Source organism: Dendropsophus ebraccatus, chromosome 5 (genome assembly GCF_027789765.1).
Source record: "Dendropsophus ebraccatus isolate aDenEbr1 chromosome 5, aDenEbr1.pat, whole genome shotgun sequence".
In the NCBI taxonomy this organism is placed as follows: Eukaryota; Metazoa; Chordata; class Amphibia; order Anura; family Hylidae; genus Dendropsophus; species Dendropsophus ebraccatus.
Genome location: NC_091458.1, coordinates 160,782,841 through 160,807,928, shown reverse-complemented (window position 1 = coordinate 160,807,928; position 25,088 = coordinate 160,782,841). Strand labels below are relative to the sequence as shown.

The window sequence follows — 25,088 nt, the reverse complement described above, 5'->3', positions numbered from 1 at the left end:
AGAAGTGTTTAGAGATCATATGACTCTTCAATTGCTGCAAAACTACTACAACCACCATCATGTACTGCTAGCAGAACACGATGGGAGTTGCATTTTGGCAACAGCATAAGAGTCACTTCTTAGGAAACAATGACTTGTGGGACTGTATATATAGTGTGGTGTTCTCTAACATGTGATTTTCAATTTGCTGGAAAACTACAACTCCAATCATGCACTACTGGCAGGAGATGATGGGAGTTGTAGTTTAATAACAGCTGAAGAGTCACTTGTTGGGAAACAGATATATGGGGGACAGTTTATGTAGTGCAGTGTTCTTTAATGTGACTTTCCAATTGCTGCAAAACTACAACTCCCACCATGCATTGCTGGCAGGGTATAATAGGAGTTATAGTTTGGTAACAGCTGAGAAGCCACTGCTTTCGAAACAAAGATTTAGGAGGAGAGTTTATGTAGTGCCGTGTTCTCCAACAAGTAAATTACTCTCCAGTTGCTGCAAAACTACAACTTCCATCATGAACTATTGACAGGACATGATGGGAGTTGTATTTTGGCCACAGCTGAAGAGCCACTGGTTGGGAAACAAAGATTTAAAGGGACAGTGGCACAATTTATCTGGGGGGCAGTGACACAGTAGTTTATTGGGGCCAGTGGCACAATTTATTAGGGGGCAGTGACACAGCAGTTTATTGGGGCCAGTGGCACAATTTATTAGGGGGCATTGGTATAGTTTAAAAGGACACAGTGATTTGTTCCCCAGTGGCCCATAAAAACCTGGAGCCGGCCCTGTAGGCAGACTACAAGTTACCTTTACGTGCCAGAGAATCTGCATTTGGCTTTTGTTTAAATTGAATATAATAAAGCTGTAATGTGCAATGATCCATAGGGCCCGACTTGTGCAAGAACTGTGGAAGGACCCGGACTCATCAGAGCACATGGCAAAGTAAGTACAGATTCTGCTACTGTAAGAAAGGTTAAAAAAATGAAAAATAAGCTGCACAGATAAGGTCACATGAACTGCTGTATACATGGCCTGAGAGCAGAGCAGCGAGGTCTCATAGAGGAAGAGTGTGTCCGGTGCTATGTAAGTGCCTGAGGTCTCCATCTGTAGTCTGAGAGACACTCTCTGAGCATTCATATAGTAGTTAAAGGGGTAGTCCACCCAAAAAAATTTTCTTTCAAATCAACTGCTGCCATGAAGTGACAGAGATTTGTAATTTACTTCTATTAAAAAATCTCAAGCCTTCCAGTACTTATCAGCTGCTGTATGCCCAACAGGAAGTTGTATTATTTCCAGTCTGGAGAGCAGGAGGGGTTTTCTATTGGGATTTGCTCCTGCTTTGGACAGTTCCTGACATGGACAGAGGAGGCAACAGAGAGCACTGGGTCAGACAGGAAAGAAAACACTACTTCCTGCTGGACATACAGCAGCTAATAAGTACTGGAAGACTTAAGATTTTTTAATAGAAGTGAATTACAAATCTCTGGCACTTTATGGCACCAGTTGATTTGAAAGAAATTTTTTTTTGGGTGGACTACCCCTTTAAGTCTCCTCTGTGCATCCATGTAGTAGGTAGGTTCCCCCTGAGCCATCATATTTATAGTCCAATATAGTAGTTAGGCCCCTCTGTGCTGCCACATAATAGTTAGGCCCTCCCTGAGCATCCATTTACTATTTAGGCCTTTCTGTGCAGGTAGCCCCCCAGTAGGTAGTATCCCCCATGTAGGTGTGAGATGGTGAAACAACCAGAGAGATGGAACTGTGTATAACATGATGTGGGATATTTGGCTTTACACTGACATTCTGCATTTGGCCACAAGATGTCGCTGTTTTGCAGCACACAGTCTGGGTTGTTAAGGCTGGGCTGTTGCTAAGGGAGACGAACCTGGCAGTTAGAAGTGACCTGAGGGAAGAAGAAGGAGCAGATGAGGGAAGTCTGAGCGGCCATTTTGATGAGACAGCTGGCTATAGCAGACTGAGAGACCTGATGCCATCCACATGGAGTATCCTTCCTCCAGGACCCCCCAACTGCTGTGGAGAGCAGCCATACTAGTCTGTGACTGGGTCCTGAGATTCACTGAGAGCATAGGAGCCGTGTCCCATCCAGATGTGAGGAGAAACGGCCGCCATCTTTGTTACAGGACTTTGGCAAGAGGGGCCCCCTAATTCAAAAAGGAGACCCGGGTCAGTAAGTGTGCACGCTGAGCTTTCTGGGACGTTATTGGGCCTGTAGATAGTTTAGTCAGGGCTATTGTCTGTATTATATTGTGTAAGGAACGTCCCAGCATACACGGCCATTTGTCTTGTTATATTGTTATTTGTGTCTATAGACAGTCATTTAGTGGCCACTAAGGGGTCATTTTTGGTGTGGGGCACCAGTGTGTTACTTTGGCTGTGTGGGGTCCTAAGTAAGCACTTTGTAAGGTTAGGCTGCAAACACACAGGGCCGATCCACAGCGGATGTCTCCGCCAGGGCAGCGCACTGATTGGCTGAGCGGGACGTCCAGCCGGGAACCCCGAAGCAAGCCGAATCGCGGAGCAGGTAATGTATGCACCGGCGGCGGGGGATAACGGGCAGTACTGTATATAATAAGGTATACGGGCTGTACTGTATATAATAAGGTATACGGGCAGTATTATATATAATAAGGTATACGGGCAGTATTATATATAATAAGGTATATGGGCAGTATTATATATAATAAGGTATACGGGCAGTATTATATATAATAAGGTATATGGGCAGTATTATTTATAATAAGGTATACGGGCAGTATTATATATAATAAGGTATACGGGCAGTACTGTATATAATAAGGTATATGGGCAGTATTATATATAATAAGGTATACGGGCAGTACTGTATATAATAAGGTATATGGACAGTACTGTATATAATAAGGTATACGGGCAGTATTATATATAATAAGGTGTATGGGCAGTACTGTATATAATAAGGTATATGGGCAGTACTGTATATAATAAGGTATACGGGCAGTATTATATATAATAAGGTATATGGGCAGTACTGTATATAATAAGGTATATGGGCAGTAATGTATATAATAAGGTATACGGGCTGTATTATATATAATAAGGTATACGGGCAGTATTATATATAATAAGGTATACGGGCAGTACTGTATATAATAAGGTATATGGGCAGTAATGTATATAATAAGGTATACGGGCTGTATTATATATAATAAGGTATACGGGCAGTATTATATATAATAAGGTATACGGGCAGTACTGTATATAATAAGGTATACGGGCAGTATTATATATAATAAGGTATATGGGCAGTATTATATATAATAAGGTATACGGGCAGTATTATATATAATAAGGTATAAGGGCAGTACTGTATATAATAAGGTATATGGGCAGTACTGTATATAATAAGGTATATGGGCAGTATAATATATAATAAGGTATATGGGCAGTATTATATATAATAAGGTATACGGGCTGTACTGTATATAATAAGGTATACGGGCAGTATTGTATATAATAAGGTATATGGGCAGTATTATATATAATAAGGTATACGGGCTGTACTGTATATAATAAGGTATACGGGCAGTACTGTATATAATAAGGTATATGGGCAGTATTATATATAATAAGGTATACGGGCTGTACTATATATAATAAGGTATACGGGCAGTACTGTATATAATAAGGTATATGGGCAGTACTGTATATAATAAGGTATATGGGCAGTACTGTATATAATAAGGTATACGGGCAGTATTATATATAATAAGGTATATGGGCAGTACTGTATATAATAAGGTATATGGGCAGTACTGTATATACATACATATATAGAGAGAGAGAGTATTACGGCTTTACTGTATATAATAAGTTAAATAATTATTTCACAAAAACGGCTGTAAATAATCATAAATGATGAATTAACGTCCGTCATTGTCAACAAACTCGGGTTTTTTTCCGCCTAAAAAAGACCTTGTGTGAACAAAGCCTTAATGTTTTTTCTGTGTCACTTTTTTTTTCTTAAATCACAGAATTCTGCAAGTAATCCATTTAAATGGAGAATCTGCGATAGGATGAAGCCACAGAAATATAAGGTAATGCAGTCACAATGCTCCAATGTAATATGTGTTTATTTTTAAAGAATTTATGTAACAAAAAGATTTTAAAAAGATACATTTTCCTCAGTGTATTCACACTGCATCAGTCCCACACGTCTTTATATGATAAAATCTTATATTGGAAAACAAGTTGTTCCCATCTCGATGTTAAACATTTGAAAACTCATTTGAATCAGGTCAATAACATTTTTTAAATTTGGAAAACAATTGACAGTAACTTTTTGAGAAAATCCTAAAGTACATATTAGCGGCTACAAATTCAGTAACGAAAATCCAAAGGTTAATTATGAAGCTTTCTTTTCTATAACAGATCTCAGTCCGATCATCTATTTCCAAGCATGCGGCTGGGTTCTCACAACGTCCTTTTGGCTAAATATCGGCCATTATTTTATAATGACGACAGTAAATAATGTCCGTGATCATTTTTAACGGCTGTCATCATAAAAAACCCTAAAAGAGACCTAGTGTGAACACTGCCGTAACTGGATTTAAAATGCGTATATGTAGATGTATATATCTGTCTGTTCTGAGGGGGAGTTCCCCAAAATGCATCATTTTCATTAACAAAAATGAACACTGGTAGGGCGGGGGTTTTGTTTGTTAGTTTTTTTATCATTAATTAATTTATTTTACTATCCTCTACTACATTCTATATCCAAGCGGGGACTTCTTCCCAGGACCACAGCACCCAGGTAGCTACTGTTACAACCGTATAACGTGAACACACTAGTACATCTTCCCATCCGGATGTTTTAACTCTTTGAGGTGCTCTACTCTTTTTCTTTTTTTCATCTACTCCAGTTTTATACAGATTATTTGGAAAATCACATAAAAGTCCCACTGTACGGCTATGTTACCTCAATGTCTATTAATAGCAACAAACACAATGATCACCAATATTATTTGCGGACTGTTTTTTGCTCAATGTCTGAAAAGACAACCTTGAAATCTATGAATCTCATAGAATCCGGCGGCAGCTAATGGTCCAGTACATCACAAAGGCTTTTATCAGGTAGAATAACCTTGTGCAGTCGGCTTGCTATCAGAATCCCTGCATATAGCAGAACCACATATACAGAGCATATACAGCCATGCTGCAGGGGAAGAATAGCACCGGGGGAAGAATAACACCTACATACAGAATCCAATCTGGTGACATACTGGGTATTCATGTCGCTGTGTAGTATGGCATCTGATAGAAGATACCTCCATTTGTTTCTATATTCTGTAAGACCTCTCCACATGGAGTCAGAGTATATAGCATTGGCTCTCCACATGGAGTCAGAGTATATAGCATTGGCTCCATAGAATTCTGATATGTAGATAGCGGTACATGTGCTGAACGTCCAGATGTAAGGAATAGACCCACATGTGACCTGCAGCACAAGGTTCTTTATATATTGTTGATCTATTGTTTCTAAGTTGATCCTCAGGCGGCTTTTATATATTAAATTTCTTTCTTTTGGAAATTCTAATCCCTCAGACACCAAACAGCAAAGATACATTTTTAGAGGTGAGATTCCCAATCAATCCCCTTTTTAAATTAAAAACCAGTATTAAAACTGAAGCGCACAAATGACTCGCTGAAACCTGGTGAAAAAGGTGACGGGATTTTCTTCATTTCATTCAATAATATCACATACTTGAAGTGCCCCCTAGAGTATCGCACAAGTCATTCTCATTCAAGGGAAGGGCTGAATAGTGAAAGATTTGATGAAAAATACGAGCATGTGTGAGCGCTCCTCATAACTAAAAAAAAAATCATTGGACAGGTCAGCTTCACATTAATAATAATAAAAAGATACGTGAAATGGTCCGCTTACTACTGATATCATTTAGAGGGGTCCTAGGAAGAAGAGTCCAGGAATAGGGATTTAGCAAAGAGTGACATCTAGTGGCAGAGTCAGGTAATAGAAGGGTGTTAGGACTGTTTGGACTTAGCTGATAAGATAATAAAACTATGCGGCAGGGAAGACATGGACTGTGTACGGACCCCACAATTTAATTTTACATGAATTAAAAAAAAAATTCAACTGGTATCTTGTCTGATTGAAATGCATATTGTATAAAGTGTGCAAAGATGAATTAAGCATATGGATGATAAATCATCATCATTATTATTATTATTATTATTATTACTGTTGTTGTTGTTATTAATAATACCAATAATCTGAGTAAAACAGTTATTGATCTTGGGGAATGCAGATTGGACTGGACAGAACATTACTGATAAATTGATATTCCTTCTTGTTACCTTGTCCGGTGACTATTAGATATTTGGACGTTAGTGTGACCTGTAGGCAGCTGTCTCTGGGTTCTTGTCCCTCATGAGTACAGAACAGGGCGCTGACAGCTGCCGAGAGGCTTTTAACATAGGATTAGAGGAGTAGAAGGTTTTCTCGGAGAACATATGCAAACCATGCATCGCTCCATGCGCAATAAGGCTATGTGCAGACTACATATTGGGAAAGATCATCCTGGCCGGTACTGCAGTCTGGAAAGTTTTCATGCGGGCGCATCCGTGCACGCCCACATCAGAACTCCTCACTGCACACTATGGAGCATGCGACCGGAGCCGCTCGCTTCATAGTGTACACTGACAGGTTTTTTGCGTCCGCTATTCAATGAATAGCGGCCACATAAAACTGACATGTCAGTTGTTTGCGGCGCCGTTAGGGATACTATGTGGATGTATATATGTACTATGTGTATACACTCTGCCCAGGATCCCATAGACAGCAGGGTCACGTATATTTTCGTAATATTTTTGTACAACAGCCGTGGTTTTACGAAAATATACGTTGCATGAACATACCCTAAGGATGTAAGGAGACATTCACATTGAACAAGCGTCTCACTGACCAACAGCCGCTCCCATTGTTGTTACTTCTAGACGTAGAATAGACGATTTTAAAGGGAAAGTGTCAACTACTGGCGTTAGCTTCCCTACAAATCAGTGTTCAAAGCTCAACCCTTCACAAAAAGGATCTTGCTGCTGATATGATACTGATATGTTTGATGGCTGACACCATCCACCATTTTTGTAGCCACTTTTGGACCCTTTCTATTTTATCAATATCTTTCTGTTGGTGAAGTCTCCAGAACAGGACACAGTATCACAGTCTCATTCTTCCTAATGGTTATACCTCTGACTATACAGCCCAGCATACCGTTATCTATATATATATATATATATATATATATATATCATAAAAATCAAAGTCTGCCTGTCTGTCCTTCTGTCTGTCTGTCTGTCTGTCCTCTATAGACTTCCAAACGCCTGAACCGTTTGACCCCAAATTTGGCCCACAGATACATTGGGTGCCCGGGAAGGTTATTGCGAAGGTCCCGTCCCCGTCAGATGTACAAGGGAGGAGGGGGAGGGGAAAGAGCAGCACCCCATAGAGATGAATGGGAAAAGCTCCTCACTGCACACACAGGTGATTTAATTAGCTGCAGCAGACACGGCAGTTGGAGCCTTAGCAACCAATAGGATTACTGCTCTCATTTTCACAGGGAGCAATGGTTGCTAGGGAAGCTGCCTCACAACATCCACAGTAATAACTGGTAGACCCCCTACTCCATCTATACAGTACATGTATACAGGACCCCCTACTCCATCTATACAGTACATGTATACAGGACCCCCTACTCCATCTATACAGTAAATGTATATACAGGACCCCCTACTCCATCTATACAGTACAGGTATACAGGACCCCCTACTCCATCTATACAGTACAGGTATACAGGACCCCCTACTCCATCTATACAGTACATGTATATACAGGGCCCCCTACTCCATCTATACAGTACATGTATATACAGGACCCCCTACTCCATCTATACAGTACATGTATATACAGGGCCCCCTACTCCATCTATACAGTACATGTATATACAGGACCCCCTACTCCATCTATACAGTACATGTATATACAGGACCCCCTACTCCATCTATACAGTACATGTATATACAGGGCCCCCTACTCCATCTATACAGTACATGTATATACAGGGCCCCCTACTCCATCTATACAGTACATGTATATACAGGGCCCCCTACTCCATCTATATAGGACATGTATATACAGGGCCCCCTACTCCATGTATACAGTACATGTATATACAGGGCCCCCTACTCCATCTATACTGTACATATATATACAGGACCCCCTACTCCATCTATACAGTACATATATATACAAGACCCCCTACTCCATCTATACAGTACATGTATATACAGGACCCCCTACTCCATCTATACAGTACATGTATATACAGGACCCCCTACTCCATCTATACAGTACATGTATATACAGGACCCCCTACTCCATCTATACAGTACATATATATACAGGACCCCCTACTCCATCTATACAGTACATGTATATACAGGGCCCCCTACTCCATCTATACAGTACATGTATATACAGGACCCCCTACTCCATCTATACAGTACATGTATACAGGGCTCCCAACTACATCTATACAGTACATGTATACAGGGCCCCCTACTCCATCTATACAGTACATGTATACAGGACCCCCTACTCCATCTATACAGTACATGTATATACAGGACCCCCTACTCCATCCATACAGTACATGTATATACAGGACCCCCTACTCCATCTATACAGTACATGTATATACAAGACCTCCTACTCCAACTATACAGTACATGTATATACAGGACCCCCTACTCCATCTATACAGTACATGTATATACAGGGCACTACAGGTATACCAAACTGTGACTGGGTAACACTGCCACACCAGACCTGACCAATACCGCCATACTGTGACTAGATGACACTGCCACACCAGACCTGACCAATACCGCCATACTGTGACTGGATAACACTGCCATACCAGACCTGACCAATACCACCAAACTGTGACTGGGTAACACCGCCATACCAGACCTGACCAATACCGCCATACTGTGACTGGATAACACTGCCATACCAGACCTTACCAATACCGCCATACTGTGACTGGATAACATTATCATAACACACCTGACCAATACCACCATGCTATGACTGGAAAAAACTGCTATATCAGACCTGACCAATACCGCCATACTGTAACTGGATGACACTGTCATACCACACCTGACCAATACCGCAATACTGTGACTGGATAACACTGCCATACCAGACCTGACCAATACCGCCATACTGTGACTGGATAACACTGCCAAACCACACCTCACCAATACCGCCATGCTGTGTCTGGATAACACCACTATACCAGACCTGACCAATACCGCCATACTGTGACTGGATAACACCACTATACCAGACCTAACCAATACCGCCATACTGTAACTGGATAACACTGTCATACCACACCTGACCAATACCGCCATACTGTGACTGGATAACACCACCATACCAGACCTGACCAATACCACCACACTGTGACTGAAGAACACCGCCACACCAGACCTGACCAATACCGCCATACTGTGACTGGATAGCACTGCCATACCAGACATGACCAATACCGACACACTGTGACTGAATAACACTGCCATACCAGACCTGACCAATACCGCCATACTGTGACTGGATAACACCGCCATACCAGACATGACCAATACCGACACACTGTCACTGAATAACACTGCCATACCAGACCTGACCAATACCGCCATACTGTGACTGGATAACATTGCTATACAAGACCTGACCAAAGATTTTATGGCAAAACTGAACGGGAGGGTACTGCCCCTCTGCAAGGTGCTACCCTACGCACTAGACCATGGGTGCCTAATGGTAAATACGACCCTGCAGGTATACAGGACACTACAGGTATACAGGACCCCAAAACTATACACTACAAATGCACGGGACCTCCACCAACTATATACTACAGGTATACAGGACCCCAAACTTTACACTACAGGTATACAGGACCCCAAAACTATACACTACAGGTATACAGGACCTCCACCAACTATATACTTCAGGTATACAGGACCTCCACCAACTATATACTTCAGGTATACATGACCTCCACCAACTATATACTACAGGTATACAGGACCCCAAACTATACACTACAGGTATACAGGACCCCAAAACTATACACTACAGGTATACAGGAACTCCACCAACTATATACTACAGGTATATAGGACCCCAAACTATACACTACAGGTATACAGGACCTCAAAACTATACACTACAGGTATACAGGACCTACACCAACTCTATACTACTGGTATACAGCACCTTCACCAACTATTTACTACAGGTATACAAGACCCCAAAGCTATATACTACAGGTATACAGGAACTCCACCAACTATATACTACAGGTATATAGGACCCCAAACTATACACTACAGGTATACAGGACCTCCACCAACTCTATACTACAGTTATACAGGACCCTCAAACTATGCACTACAGGTATACAGGACCCCGAACTATATACTACAGGTATACAAGACCTCCACCAATTATACACTACAGGTATCCAGGACCAACTATATACTACAGGTATACAGGACCCCTGAACTATACAGTACAGGTATACAGGACCTTCACCAACTGTACACTGCAGGTATACAGGACCTCCCTCAACTATACACTACAGGTATACAGCCCCCCCCAACTACACACTACAGGTATACAGGACCCCCCCCAACTATACACTATAGGTATACAGCCCCCCAACTATGCACTACAGATATGCGAGACCCCTAAAAACTATACATTGTGGGTATACAGAACCCCTCCAACTATGCACTACAGGTATACACTAATTCCACTGATTAACTTAGATGAAACAATACCTTTAGCTTTGCCTCCTGGGCACCTTAGAACAAATCTAATTAACACACTGACACTTTATACCCAGGCAGCGCCGGGTACATTTTCTAGTATATATATATATATATATATATATATATATATATATTTATATGCAGCCCAGCATACCATTATATATGTGTTACACTACAGGTGTTTCTACTTAAAACACCCCTCACAAAAGCCTGGTACCTCAAAAGTGAAGTGGTGATGAAGTCATGTATAGGTTTTGCCACTAAATGTCAGTCTTATGTATATTTATGTATATATGCTGCACAGCTGCAGTCATGTATGTGTTATTGTGTTGTATAAGTGGTGTACACTTATGGAGAGCACAGAGACTTTCCTTTCTAAAGCAACACTTCTACCTACAATGCAGTCCTAAACACCTACAAACAGGACAAATCGGTGATCACTCCCATCCCCGCCGTGAACATCTCAACGCAGTGCAGGACAGTATCCTGAAGCAAAGGAACTTATACGGATAGAGCAAAGCAGCCAAGAGCCTACATACTCTATCTCGCAACACAGGTGACACCGGGACACCCTCAGACACTTAGCTCAACTCAGGTTACCAAGACTGGGGCTTGTGTCACCCTGATAGGACAGGTACCACAACACTACAGGGCCAAAGGTGGTATAACAACAAAGGTCGAAACACAGCACAAGTATTCTTCTTCTTTCAAGTATTCAACGTTATTACCAAGTCTGTGATTACTGCACTACACCGCATCCTTGGAACATCTCCCCTATCTGTGGGTGGCGGGTCCTACCAATATTTGGGAGGGTTACTACACCACTCTGACCACCTGTGACATAATCCCAAGGGAACCTGCAGCAACCTGACAAGACACCGACCACAGGGGAAAAGGGTACAACCGGCCTTATCTTCTAAAAGCAGGCGTGCCATCACACCTGTGTGCCCACCAGGCATTGGCGTCACGTGACAAAAAAAAATGAGCTCCTAGCTAGAAAAATAAAAAGATTATAGGGGTCAGAATAGAACTATTTAAATCAAATTCCTTTAAAAGGAGGTAAAAAAAATTAAAGCAGGAAAGTAAAGCAAGAGCTATATAAGTATATATAAGCTAAGTAAGTATTGTTCTCATCGTACTAAGCCACACAATACAGATAGCATGTCCTTTTTACCTCAAAGTGTACTGTAGGACTAGGACCACAGCTGTTTTTTTCTTAATGGGCATCATTGCATAGCCAAATAACGTCTGACAAATAAAGTGTCAGTGAAACGGACAAAAATAGACGTTTTGTGGTCGTGGCCTATAAAAGCAAAAACACTACAAAATGTCTTCTATTTTTTTTTTTCAATTTCACCTCACAAATATTGAAAACTTAAAAATTCTAACTTGGCTGCGTCCTTAAAGGGGTGGTGTCAAGAAGCGTAAAATCAGATGTGCACATAAATAAACATATATGTAAAGTAAAACACAACTTACATTACTGCACCTTTTTCTTCCTCTTGGATCTATTTACTTTCTGGTTTCCTCTCTGACCTGTGACCCTACGGTTGGAAGCAATTGTGCAGATACTTTCCCACAATCCCCCTTGCTGCATGTGAAGTGAAAACCAACTGTCAGTACCAATGGGACAGATCAGGTAACTGCAACTGAATGGAGCATGAGTGACCCAACCTAGTGGATGCCAAACACTGCAGCACAAGGGGGGGTTAGTGAGTCTATAGCTTTCAAACGATACATTGAAAAAAAATGCTTGTACGTGTCAGGCTTATAATAGCATAAGAAAATGTTCAGTGTTTAGGTGTGTGTGGGGGGGGGGGGACCTGGCAAATATGCATGAACTACAAAGTTGGCCTTCCCGGCCTTGAACTCTACCACAATGCCTCCATCTTCCAAAAAGTGCTGAACTGGTGCAGGTGCAGAGACATGAAACAGGGGGTCAGGAAAGAACAATTATTTACTCTACTTCCTTTAAATTCCCCACCCTGGAGAGACCCTGCACAAACCTATTCTTTAACATCTCCCCCCACTTGTCACATACTTACCTTGCTGTGCAGTCTGTGCTCCAGCGGTTGTCTTCTCAGTGAGCTCCATACCCGGCTAGTTGATGCTGCAGAAAGGCAGCCTATCAGCAGCCAGGGGCAAGTGGTTTTGGCAAGGCCCAATGACGTGGGGTCTAACCAGCCTATCAGTAATTCTAGAGTGTCAGGCCAATCACAAGCGGCCCTCCATGCAAATCAGGGGCAGGAGATTTAAAAGGGCAGCTGATGCTTCTTAGTCGTTGGTAATAGTTTTGGCTTTCCTGACTTCACCAGCATTTATCTTACATGCCTCATGCCTGTGTAGCTGACCTCTGCTTGTCTTTCCTGACCTTGACCTCTGATCCACTGGACCGTCACTAGCGATGGCACTAACCTCACCAGGGAGCGGAGTCTAAGGGGCCGCTGGTTTTCACCAGAGCCCGCCGCAAGGCGGGATGGACTTGCTGCTGCAGGCGACCCCCAGGTCGCTACCCCTGGCTTGGTTGCTAGTGGCGGCAGGCGAGGCGTGGCAGGAGCAGTAGGCAGGAGATAGTGCCGGCAGAGGACTGTAGACGTGACCGCCGGTGGCGGACAGGACTCAGGAACAATGGGAAGGCAGCGGGCAAGGACTAGGGACAAGGACTGAAGACAGGAACAAGGGACAAGGACTAAGGTCAGGAATAACAGGGAGCTGGGCCAAACGCTATGGGAAGCATGTAGAGGCTCCAACACCTGTAGTGGGGCAGGGTTGGAATTTATAGGGAGTGATAGTGTGCAACACCAATTAGGGGCGGACTGGCCCTTTAAATCTGAGACAGCCGGCGTGCGCGCGCCCTAGGAGGCGGGGACGCGCGCGCCGGCCGGCACAGACGGAGACAGTAGCGGGGCGAGGTAAGGCGCCCCCCGGGGCCGAACATGTAGCAGCGCAGGGTCCCCGCACAAGGACCCCGGCAGCTGCATGGGGCAGAGGGAGGTTGCGGCGGCGTCCCGGAGCACGGGCCGCCGCCGCGGCCGTGACAGTACCCCCCCCCCTTTGGCCTCCCCCTCTTTCTAGCCTGCAGGAACCTCTTGATGAGATCTTGGTCCAGGATGTTAGCCTCGGGTTCCCAGGACCTCTCCTCAGGACCAAATCCTTTCCAGTCCACCAGGAAAAACCTTCTCCCTCTGACAGTTTTCATGGCCAGAATGTCTTTAACAACATAGACGTCGTCAGAGACGGCTTGTGGAGCAGAGAACAAAGACTTATCGGAGAACCGGTTCAGGACCACTGGTTTTAAGAGGGAAACATGGAAGGCGTTCGGAATCTGCATAGTAGGGGGGTAGGCGGAGTTTGTAGGTGACAGGATTGATGCGTCTTAGCACCGAGAAAGGACAGAGGAATCGAGGGCCCAACTTGTAGCTGGGAATCTTGAGTCGGACATATTTGGCCGAGAGCCAGACTTTGTCACCTGGGAGAAAATTCGTGGCAGGTCTCCTCTTCTTATCAGCCTGGTCCTTCATGCGTTCAGAGGCTTTGAGTAAGGACTGTCGAGTTTGCTCCCAGATCGACTGCAGGTCAGATAACAACTCCTCCACGGCTGGGACCTCAGAGGATGGAGAGAGAGGCAGAGGAGGACGAGGATGATGCCCGTAGACCAAATAGAAATGAGACTTGCCTGTGGAAGTCGAGTCCAGATGGTTATATGAGAACTCTGCCCATGGAAGTAGATCGGACCAGTTGTCTTGGCGGCTGGAAACAAAATGACGTAGGTAGTTACCCAGAATCTGATTGACTCTCTCCACTTGCCCGTTGGTCTGAAGATGATAGGCCGATGAGAAGTCCAGCTTTACTTGGAGTTGCGAGCAGAGGGCACGCCAAAATTTAGAGACAAATTGAGAGCCTCGGTCGGACACAATGTGAAGAGGAAGTCCATGCAGGCGGAAGATGTGTCGGAAGAACAATTGAGCCAGACGAGGAGCAGAGGGTAGACCAGGAAGGGCCACGAAGTGAGCCATTTTAGAGAAGCGGTCCGTCACCACCCAAATAACTGTATTGCCCGCAGATGGAGGTAGATCTGTGATGAAATCCATCCCAATGTGGTGCCAGGGATGGTCCGGGACTGGCAAGGGCAAAAGTAGGCCGGCAGGTCTTTGACGGGGAGACTTATTCCTGGCACAGACTGCACAGGAAGCCACAAAGTCCTTGACATCCTGGAGGAGATAGGGCCACCAGTAGTGACGGGAGATCAATTGCCCGGTCTTTTGAGCTCCTGGATGCCCGGCCACCAAAGAGGAATGCCCCCACTTCAAGATGCGTTTTCGGAGTGCGGGGCGCACATAAGTCTTACCGGGAGGCAGTCTCTGCAGAGCAGAAGTGGCAACTGGTACTAGGCGGTCGGGAGGTATTATGTGACGAGGAGATTCCTCTTGCCCCATGACATCGGATGCTCGGGATAATGCATCGGCCTTTATATTCCTCTCGGCTGGACGGAAATGGATGGTAAAGTTGAACCGAGAGAAGAAGAGGGACCACCTGGCCTGCCGGGGATTGAGGCGTTGAGCCGATTGGAGGTAGAGGAGGTTTTTGTGGTCCGTGTAGATGTTAACGGGATGTTTAGCCCCCTCTAGTAGATGACGCCTCTCCTCCAGTGCCAACTTAATAGCCAGGAGTTCACGGTCCCCAATCGTATAGTTCCTCTCGGCCGGGGAGAAAGTCTTAGAAAAGAACCCGCAGGTTCTGGTCTTGCCTGATGTGTCCCTTTGCGAGAGAACGGCTCCTGCGCCCACAGAAGATGCATCGACTTCAAGAGAAAATGGCCTGGAGACATCCGGGCGGACTAGAGCAGGAGCAGAGGCAAAGGCAGACTTAGGGCCATTGAAGGCTTGTTCGGCCTCTGGAGGCCAACGTCTGGGATCCGCCTTCTTCTTAGTGAGAGCCACTATGGGTGCGACCAGGGTAGAGAAGTGAGGGATGAATTGCCGATAATAGTTGGCGAATCCAAGGAAACGTTGGATAGCTCTAAGTCCCACAGGGCGTGGCCACTGGAGGACAGCTGAGAGCTTGGCCGGATCCATTTGTAGACTCTGGTCGGAGACGATATAGCCAAGAAACGGAAGACTGCGCTGATGGAAAACGCATTTCTCTAGCTTGGAGTATAGATGATTGGCCCGTAGTCTTCGTAGGACCTGATGCACTTGTGCCACATGAGTATGCTGGTCAAGGGAAAAAGACCAAAATGTCGTCCAGATAGACAATGACGCAGACATAGAGGAGGTCTCGGAAGACATCGTTCACAAATTCCTGGAAGACCGCTGGGGCATTGCATAGGCCGAATGGCATGACCAGATATTCGTAGTGCCCATCTCTGGTGTTGAAAGCGGTCTTCCATTCGTCTCCTTCACGAATACGGATCAAGTTATACACTCCCCTGAGATCCAGCTTGGAGAAGATCCTAGCTCCACGAAGACGGTCGAATAGTTCGGGGATTAGCGGAAGAGGATAGCGGTTCTTAACAGTCACCTTATTCAAGCCCCGGTAGTCTATGCATGGGCGGAGGGAACCGTCCTTCTTCTGAACAAAGAAAAATCCAGCGCCAGCGGGAGACGTGGATTTACGGATGAAGCCCTTCTGTAAGTTCTCCCGGATGTAGGAGGACATGGCTTCAGTCTCGGGCACAGAGAGAGGGTATACTCGACCACGTGGAGGAGAAGTCCCTGGAAGAAGGTCTATAGGGCAATTATAGGCCCGATGAGGTGGTAGAGAGTCCGCCTCCTTAGCCGAGAAGACATCAACAAAGTCTTGGTAGTCCTCCGGTAGTCCGGATAGAGGCTTGGCGTAAGCAGGTGACCTCGTAGAGCACTTGGGTTGAGGAGACCTCAGACACCGATTATGACAGTCCTGGCCCCAGCTGAGAACCTCCCCAGTTCTCCAGTCCAGCTTAGGGGTATGTAATTGCAGCCAAGGAAGACCCAGCAGGATGTTGGAAGAGGAATGGCGCAAGACCTAGAAGGAGATCCTCTCCTGATGTAAGGCGCCCACCTGGAGGACTAGGGATGCCGTCTGGCAGTGCACAGCTTCGGCAAGAATCTCGCCCGTGACCGAAGAGATAGACTGGGGTTGGGCTAGCTGTATCACGGGTAGCCGCCATCTTTGGACCAAAGAAGCAGAAATGAAACTGCCAGCAGCGCCAGAGTCGATAAGGGCAATAGTCTGGAGAACTTGCCCTGAGGGTGTCTGGATGGAGACTGGCATAGTCAACCTCGGAGAGGTGGCATTCACACCTAGGGAGGCCTCTCCCACCGGACCTAGGTGCGAGCGTTTCCCAGACGCTGAGGACGTTGGGGACATCTCTGCCAATAGTGATCAGCGCCACCGCAATAGAGGCAGAGATTCAGGTCCAGTCGACGGGTCCTCTCATCAGTCGTCAGGCGAGCTCGTTCCACCTGCATAGGAACTTCTGGAGACGACTGGGACATAGGAGCAACGGGATTCTGGAACACCGGTGCCAGCCGAGGATGGCGACGGGGCAGACTCAGACGCCGTTCTTGCCGGACCTCCTCCTCTCTCTCTGAAAACCTGGTGTAGACTCTGGTAGCCAGTAGGATGAGTTCGTTCAAAGAGGTAGGCAGGTCTCGGGCAGCGAGCACATCTTTCACTCGGCTGGACAGGCCCTTTTTAAAGGTGGCAATTAGAGCGGACTCATTCCAGTCTAGTTCTGCCACTGGACCGTCACTAGCGATGGCACTAACCTCACCAGGGAGTGGAGTCTAAGGGGCCGCTGGTTTTCACCAGAGCCCGCCACAAGGCGGGATGGACTTGCTGCGGCAGGCGACCCCCAGGTCGCTACCCCTGGCTTGGTTGCTAGTGGCGGCAGGCGAGGCGTGGCAGGAGCAGTAGGCAGGAGATAGTGCCGGCAGAGGACTGTAGACGTGACCGCCGGTGGCGGACAGGACTCAGGAACAATGGGAAGGCAGCGGGCAAGGACTAGGGACAAGGACTGAAGACAGGAACAAGGGACAAGGACTAAGATCAGGAACAACAGGGAGCTGGGCCAAACGCTATGGGAAGCATGTAGAGGCTCCAACACCTGTAGTGGGGCAGGGTTGGAATTTATAGGGAGTGATAGTGTGCAACACCAATTAGGGGCGGACTGGCCTTTTAAATCTGAGACAGCTGGCGCGCGCACGCCCTAGGAGGCGGGGACGCGCGCGCCGGCCGGCACAGACGGAGACAGGAGCGGGGCGAGGTAAGGCGCCCCCCGGGGCCGAACATGTAGCAGCGCCGGGTCCCCGCACAAGGACCCCGGCAGCTGCATGGGGCAGAGGGAGGTCGCGGCAGCGGCCCGGAGCACGGGACGCCGCCGCGGCCGTGACAGTATGACGCCACCTAATAACATCTGACTAACTGTGCTTATTCCATTGGCTATCCATCCAGATAAATCTAAGTCGGGTGAAAGATGTTGGACAAACTTAAGTGGCAAAGAATGTTTCGACATTTGACTACGGTCCGAGATAAATTTATGAAAGAAAAGCTAGGCCTGCAGGGAAGCCTTTTTTATTACTGACTGGTCTTATACATTCCGTATAATATACAAGGCCTTGTCATGTATTGCCCAGGTTGAATCCGCCCTTTACGACTATTTTGACATGGTACTACACACTGGATCGTCTAGCAACAATATACCCCACTGCCTCAAACAGATGCTGGAGAAACTGTGGCTGTGTGGGAACCCTCCGGCATATTTTATGGTATTACCCAATTATATTGGGGTATCGGGAAAATTGCAGACAACTGACCTCAAAAATACTACAGGTATCATGGTCTCCCCAACTGGTTCTATTGTTTATAGGGATAAAAAATGTACACCCTTCTGACTTCTAATCTCAATTGGTATCTACTTTCCCAGACTTCAAACCTCTTTAGATTTTCCACTGGGTAGACGACCTCAGACCTACCTTCTCTAACATTCATTTAAACAAATTGAACTGACACATAACTCATTCAGCTCCAACAAAGTTCGGGAAGCGAGCTATCAGATTTTAGCGTGCTGGTACTACGTTCCAATCAGCTTACATAGGGTCTTTCCTCAATCTTCCCCACTTTGCTGCAGATGTGCCGAGGTCGAGAGGACTATGCTTCATGTTTTAGACACTAAAAAAAACCTCCACCCCTTTTCCCGATACACCAGCCTTATTCCTCCTGCGCTTCTCAGATATCTCCCCGAAAAGCTACAAAAACCATAACCCTTCCTCAAATACCTGATTAATACTTCCAGATCACATATCCCAGCTCATTGGAAATCTCCCACTCATCGCACCGTGCCACTCTGGCCCTTTTGTCTCAGTGAACTCTATGGTTCATGTTTCATGGCTCTGGAGACTACGCCCAGCTGTTTGCCAATGGTTTAACTCCCTCTTCCTTTGGCATCCATGTTGGAGAATATCCTCTTGTATTGATTCTGTACAGTGCTTCTGCCCAACCACAGAGCCCATAGTGATGATGGTACCCCTTCCTGTAGACCAGTGCTTCTCAAATCCAGTCCTCAGGCCACCAACAGGTCATGTTTTGAGGATTTCCCATACGAAGAACACCTGTGATAATACCTAATGGGCTGAGTATAATTGTATCACCTGAGGAAATCCTCAAAACATGACCGGTTGGTGAGGCCTGAGGACTGGAATTGAGAAGCACTCCTGTAGACCAAGCATGATGATAGTTTGCTACGCAAAAGGTACAACGTAACACACATACATCACAACTAGTGTTTAGCAGACGCGGGGAACTTGTCATGGTTCAGCAACTTCTCCAAACCTGAACACTTGTCATTTGACCATTTGATTCACAGCATGTGGAGAAGTTGAATACCATGGCGTCCATCTTTTTCAGATACCGGGAATCGAATGACAAGTGTTCGCGTCCCTCGAGTCCGCTTAATCACAACATATCAGAAAAACATAAAAATGACAGATTTGTCTGTTTTTGTCGGTTTGTGTAGACAATTTGCTGCCGGGAACACGTTAGTAAATGAGCCCCAATGAGTGTTTCTCACCACATGACGTTGTCCTCTCACCTACTTAGGTCCATCTCACGTGGCCTACAGCTTGTGACTTACTCCCAACTTTTTATTGAATTTTCTCGATAACAAAGTTTGCGGTTAATTTCAAACTCAGAGGACACCAGCAAAGGTTTCATTCTCTTGTAGGGAAAAACGAATGGCCGTTATACTACATCCTCACCCTTAGGAAATCCTCATTTCCACCTCAATAGCATTATTCTCATAGATTCTATAAACCGTTTAGATGCTTGGATGACCATCGGCCACATATACAGTAACGCCGTTGGATGCACAATTCCCACCAATTATCATTTAGCTGGAAGAAGAAAGGGACAGTGTCATTTAGCTGCAATTAGCTTGAATCTGTTTCCACTTTTCACACAGGCCACTCGTCTATTGATCACACATTGATTAGTGAGGACAATGCGGAGCTTTCCTGCAAAGTGTGAGCTCACGTGGTCCCCGCTGTTCAGCTGGAGATAACAGACTGTGACAATGGCCGGATGATTAACCCAGACGAGGGCGATGGGAGCCGCTATACAGACAGGCAGAAGGGACGGAGAGGGAAGCCTTCTAATTGGGAGCAGCAGCCTGCTGCTTCTCTCTGCTCTTTTGTCCCCGGGTGAGGGGAGGTATTCTGCCCGTCAGGCAGGCGTCAGGCGCCAGCTCCAGGACAAAGACCTGTCTGCTGCCAATGGAGCTGGGATTTCCAACTGCCCACCCTTCTCGTTTCCCAGCCATTCTTAACCCCTTACTCGCCCCCTCACTAGGTATCAAAGCAAGTAACCCCCTCTTCACCTTTAAGTGACTAACAGCAAGACACAAAAAGTAAGGTCAAAAAGATCAATGTACAAAGGAAGCGCCATAATTCCCAGAATGCTATGCCAAAGAATACAATGGAAATTCTGCACCAGGTTGCCACATTATGGGGTTCTGCTGAAATATATGCCAAGTTACCCAGCAGTTTGGGGCACTTTGGGGGAGATTTATCAAACTGGTGTAAAGTAGAATTGCCTCAGTCGCCCCCGGCAACCAATCAGATTCCACCTTTCATTCCTCACAGATTCTTTGGTAAATGAAAGGTGGAATCTAAGTGAATGGGCAGTGTTGTTACTCCATACACCTTACACTAGTGGGTGGTATAAGGTGTTTGGGGCTCTCCCAACTGTCCTCCCACAGATTATGTTAGTGAAGATAGGGCTCAGATATGATGGAAAATCACTGCCCGACCCCTTTGTTCTTGGAGAGATAAGCCGCAGTCATAGCAGTCTGACTCTGGTTTACCCCTTCTCACAGAGAACACAGGAACACTCTATGAGCTTGTGGTGAGCCCCTGCAGTGCTATGGTGCAGGGAGGGCCGGTCACTTGCTAGATGGTAAGGTGTGACGCCACTCCGGTGGTGGTTGGCCGAGATGCAGCCGGGCCCAGTGATGTCATGTTGTGACGCCAGTGCCAGTTGGGCACACAGGTATGGTAGCACACCTGCTTTTAGTTTAGAGGGTCGGTTGTACCTTGTTCCCCTGTGGGCTGCTATGGGGTCCCTTGGGATGTGGTCCGGAGTGGAGTAGTGACCCACCCGGTCTGTTGGCACTGCCACCCACAGAAAGGGGAAATGTGTATATGCTGTGTCGGTGCGAGCTGAAGAATCACAGAGTCTCTTTACCATAATCTCTGGTTTACTTGGAAGGTACCTGTGTGCAGCAGAACATACAACTTTGCTTTGACAGGATACATTACACCTGATAAGACACTCGGAAATAAACTTGATAATACAGGATCCAGATCTGTAATAGAAGTAGAGTGGAGAGTACAGTAGTACTAACTGAGCTGCATGTTGAGAGCTATGCAGAAGAGTCAGAGGAGCAGAGAGGAGGATGTCATGAGAGTCCCAACCCAAGTAGTACTGTGCTCTGCCGAGATGTTGGAGGATATGGTGGTCTCTAACTTGCGCTCCCTGTGCAGGAAGTCACAGCCACAGGGATCTCTATAATGCGCGCGCTGCAGGGGATAGGATGCGACACCCCCGGCAGCCGTGCATCAGCCGGGGGCAGACAGAGTCGGCCTCTTGTGACAGCAAGCAAAACAATGTCTGCGGTCACAAGAGTGGTTGATGGGGGGGCCTCGGGGCCCTGGTAGTTTTGCCACTGATCTCAGATATACAGACATCTATAGACATCTCAGATATACAGACATCTGTAGAGATCTCAGATAAACAGACATCTCAGATATACAGACATCTATAGACATCTCAGACATACGGACATCTATAAACATCTCAGATATAAAGATATTTCAGATATACAGATGTGGTATCCTACCACGGGTGTTGCAGTCGTAATCCACAAAAGCCAAAGAGCTAGGAACTGGTCTAGATAGAGCAAAGTTGCTGTAAGCCTAGGAACTCCCTCTCGCAGCACGGTTGTCCACAGGGAACCCTCAGCATTCCGCTCAACCCAGGTAACAAGGTCTGGGGCCTGTGTCACCCTCTAGGAAGGTTCAGCCGAGTCTAGTGGGCATAAGGTGGTGTGAAGACTAATTCAAAGTCAATACACGGGCACAGGTGTTCTTCTTCTTCTAAGTATTCTACCTCATGCTCCAACATCCCTGCAGAGGACAGTACTACATGGGTTGGGACTCCTACGGCATCCTCCTCTCTGCTACTCTGTTTCTTCGCACTACTCAGTCGACACGACTATATCCTACATTGCACTTTTACTACAGATCAGGTTGCTGTATTGTCAAGTATTTGGAACTATTGTCAAGTGTGTTTTCAAGTGCTTTATCCATAGAAACATCATGCTCTTATGTATGACCTGCGGCACATTTGCAATTTTAAGTAAAACCAGCTTATCTACATTCAAGAGACTCTGTGATTTATCGCAATCCACCGACACCACACACACTGCAACCTTGGTACACTTTCCCTTTCTGTGGGTGGCAGTTCGTATCATCCAGGAGGGTCACTACACCACTCTGGCCATCACTAACTCTGGTGATCACTAACCCAAGGGACCCAGTAGTAACCGGGCAGGACACTGACCACAGGGGAAAAGGGTACAACCGGCCTTTAAAAATAAAAGCAGGCGTGCCATCACACCTGTGTGCCTACCAGGCACTAGCTTCACAAATTCACACTACAAGGTCCGGCTGTATCTCGGCCAACCACCTAGCAAGTGACCGGCCGATCCTCCGATATAACATCACACCGGGGGCTCATCACAGAAGTGGCGTCACAAAAAGAATACAAGCCTTGCTGCAGTTTATTGTTGCTACAGTACCTTGAGGAACTGTGTACGGTGTGTGATTCACTACATTGAAATTGTTCGGGACTGTGTGCTTTATACTGTCACTGTAAGTCACCAAGGACTAACCATTGCACCACCTATTGCCCTGAAGCTAAGTGCCCCAACGCAAGTCATTCTAACAGTATTCATAAAAGTGGGGGAGTCATCTTTATTGCATCAGATTTGTATCCTTTATTTGCTGACTGCGCCACTACTTTCGGAAAGCCCTCCATTCAAAGGGCGGGAAGGACAGCCTAAAAGTGCGCCAAAGACTCAGCATTGCCCCGTGAGGGACACTTCTTTAAGATCCGTGACCTTGACCAAGAGAGTGTGCCTTACTCAGAATTCTCTGTCTGCGACAAAGATGAGTATGCGGCAGAAGCAGCCTTCGATTAGACCGAGTATGTAGGTATCCCAGCGCCACCGCTATGCTACCAGACTCCGGCCCCAGCACCCTTCTGAGGCGGGACCGCCTCTACTGCCTCTGCAGCCGCAAAGAGCTGTAAGACGCAGCAGATCCTGAATGTGATCAGAGACATTGGTCCGGCCAAGCAGCCACCTTTCTGTCATTCGGCGGCAGAAAAGGAAAAGACTCTGGCAGTACCAGCTCAGCCTCGGTCCAGCGACACAGCTACCCGGAAATTCACTGCATCAGAGCTAGAGAAAGAGCTTATTAGACGCTACGACCAACCACGTCCCGGTGAGAAACCCCTGGAAAGGTGGAGAGCCACTGTCATAGCATTTACAAGGAAAAAGGTTTTGGGACTATCCAGGACTCTTACACGTCGTCGGGCCGCAAAAGGTCATATCTACCTGCCACTCACCACAATCTAAAAGAAGGTGAGATTGTGGAGTATACACCATATACCTTTGAAAGAGTAAAGTGGGCTGCCGTGATTACAAGTCCTAAAATTTATATCCAGGAGCCCTTTAAGCCAACTGCATCACAGGACTGGAATGAGACCTGGGAGGCTTATCACCACAGGAAGTCTCTGGAGAAACAAGTTATTGTGGCTACAACCACTAGATCCAAAGCTCCATCACCAACCAGACAAGATGTCAGGCAGGGAACCGCAGCTGCAGCCACTGCTGCCCCTCCTGCTGCAGCTGTCACAGAAGTCTGCACTGTGTCCCAGGTACAGTCTCAGGTCACTTATAACGTTGCTGTGACCACCACTCCAGCGCCCGTCACTATAACTGCTACAGTCTCTACTATGACTGAAGAGTGCATCTGTTGCAAGAGAATTGGACCCAGGAGATTGCTTCCAGCCCAACCAAGGAAGAAGTCTACCAAGCTGGCTCCTCAATGCTCTCAAACCTTCTAAAGCGTGTTTCCCTCAAGAGGATACTGAAAAGGACACTATGCTGTCCCTTGGGCATTTCGGCTGAGCCGCTCTCAAGCCACGTTGGCTCCTCTGTTTTGTGTGTCCCCTGTTTGCAACATCCCCTGTTCACGATCCTGTACCCAGCCTAGCCATGATACCCCTTTCCTTCCTTCCCTTTTCTTGTGAGAATGGAGCCTCACTGTTTACAAGGAACTGACGCATCATAGCACCATTTAGGGTGCACATAGACAGATGCATCCAGCGCCAAGAGTTTTATTGTGGATGATTGTACTATTGCCCAAACAAAAGTTATATATATGCACTTAAAAGTATTTCTATTACATATTTTATAACCCATGCTGTCCTGTCTTTTTCTCAAGGTGTTATGCCGTGGACGGCTTTTCTCAAGTGGGAGAGTATGTGGTGTCCTACTACGGGTGTAGCAGTCGTATACACCCTTTGCAAAAGTCTGTACTTATTGTACTGTTGGGGTGATGAAAGAAGT

At 46.1% G+C, this 25,088-nt stretch overlaps 1 long non-coding RNA gene across 1 annotated transcript; it reads left to right on the top strand.

Annotated features, from left to right (window-relative positions):
- The first annotated feature begins 1,932 nt into the window (after positions 1–1,932).
- Positions 1,933–25,088, top strand: LOC138793956 (uncharacterized). Its single transcript, XR_011363377.1, has 3 exons — positions 1,933–2,182; positions 4,030–4,092; positions 24,964–25,088. It is a non-coding gene; the product is annotated as an uncharacterized lncRNA (long non-coding RNA).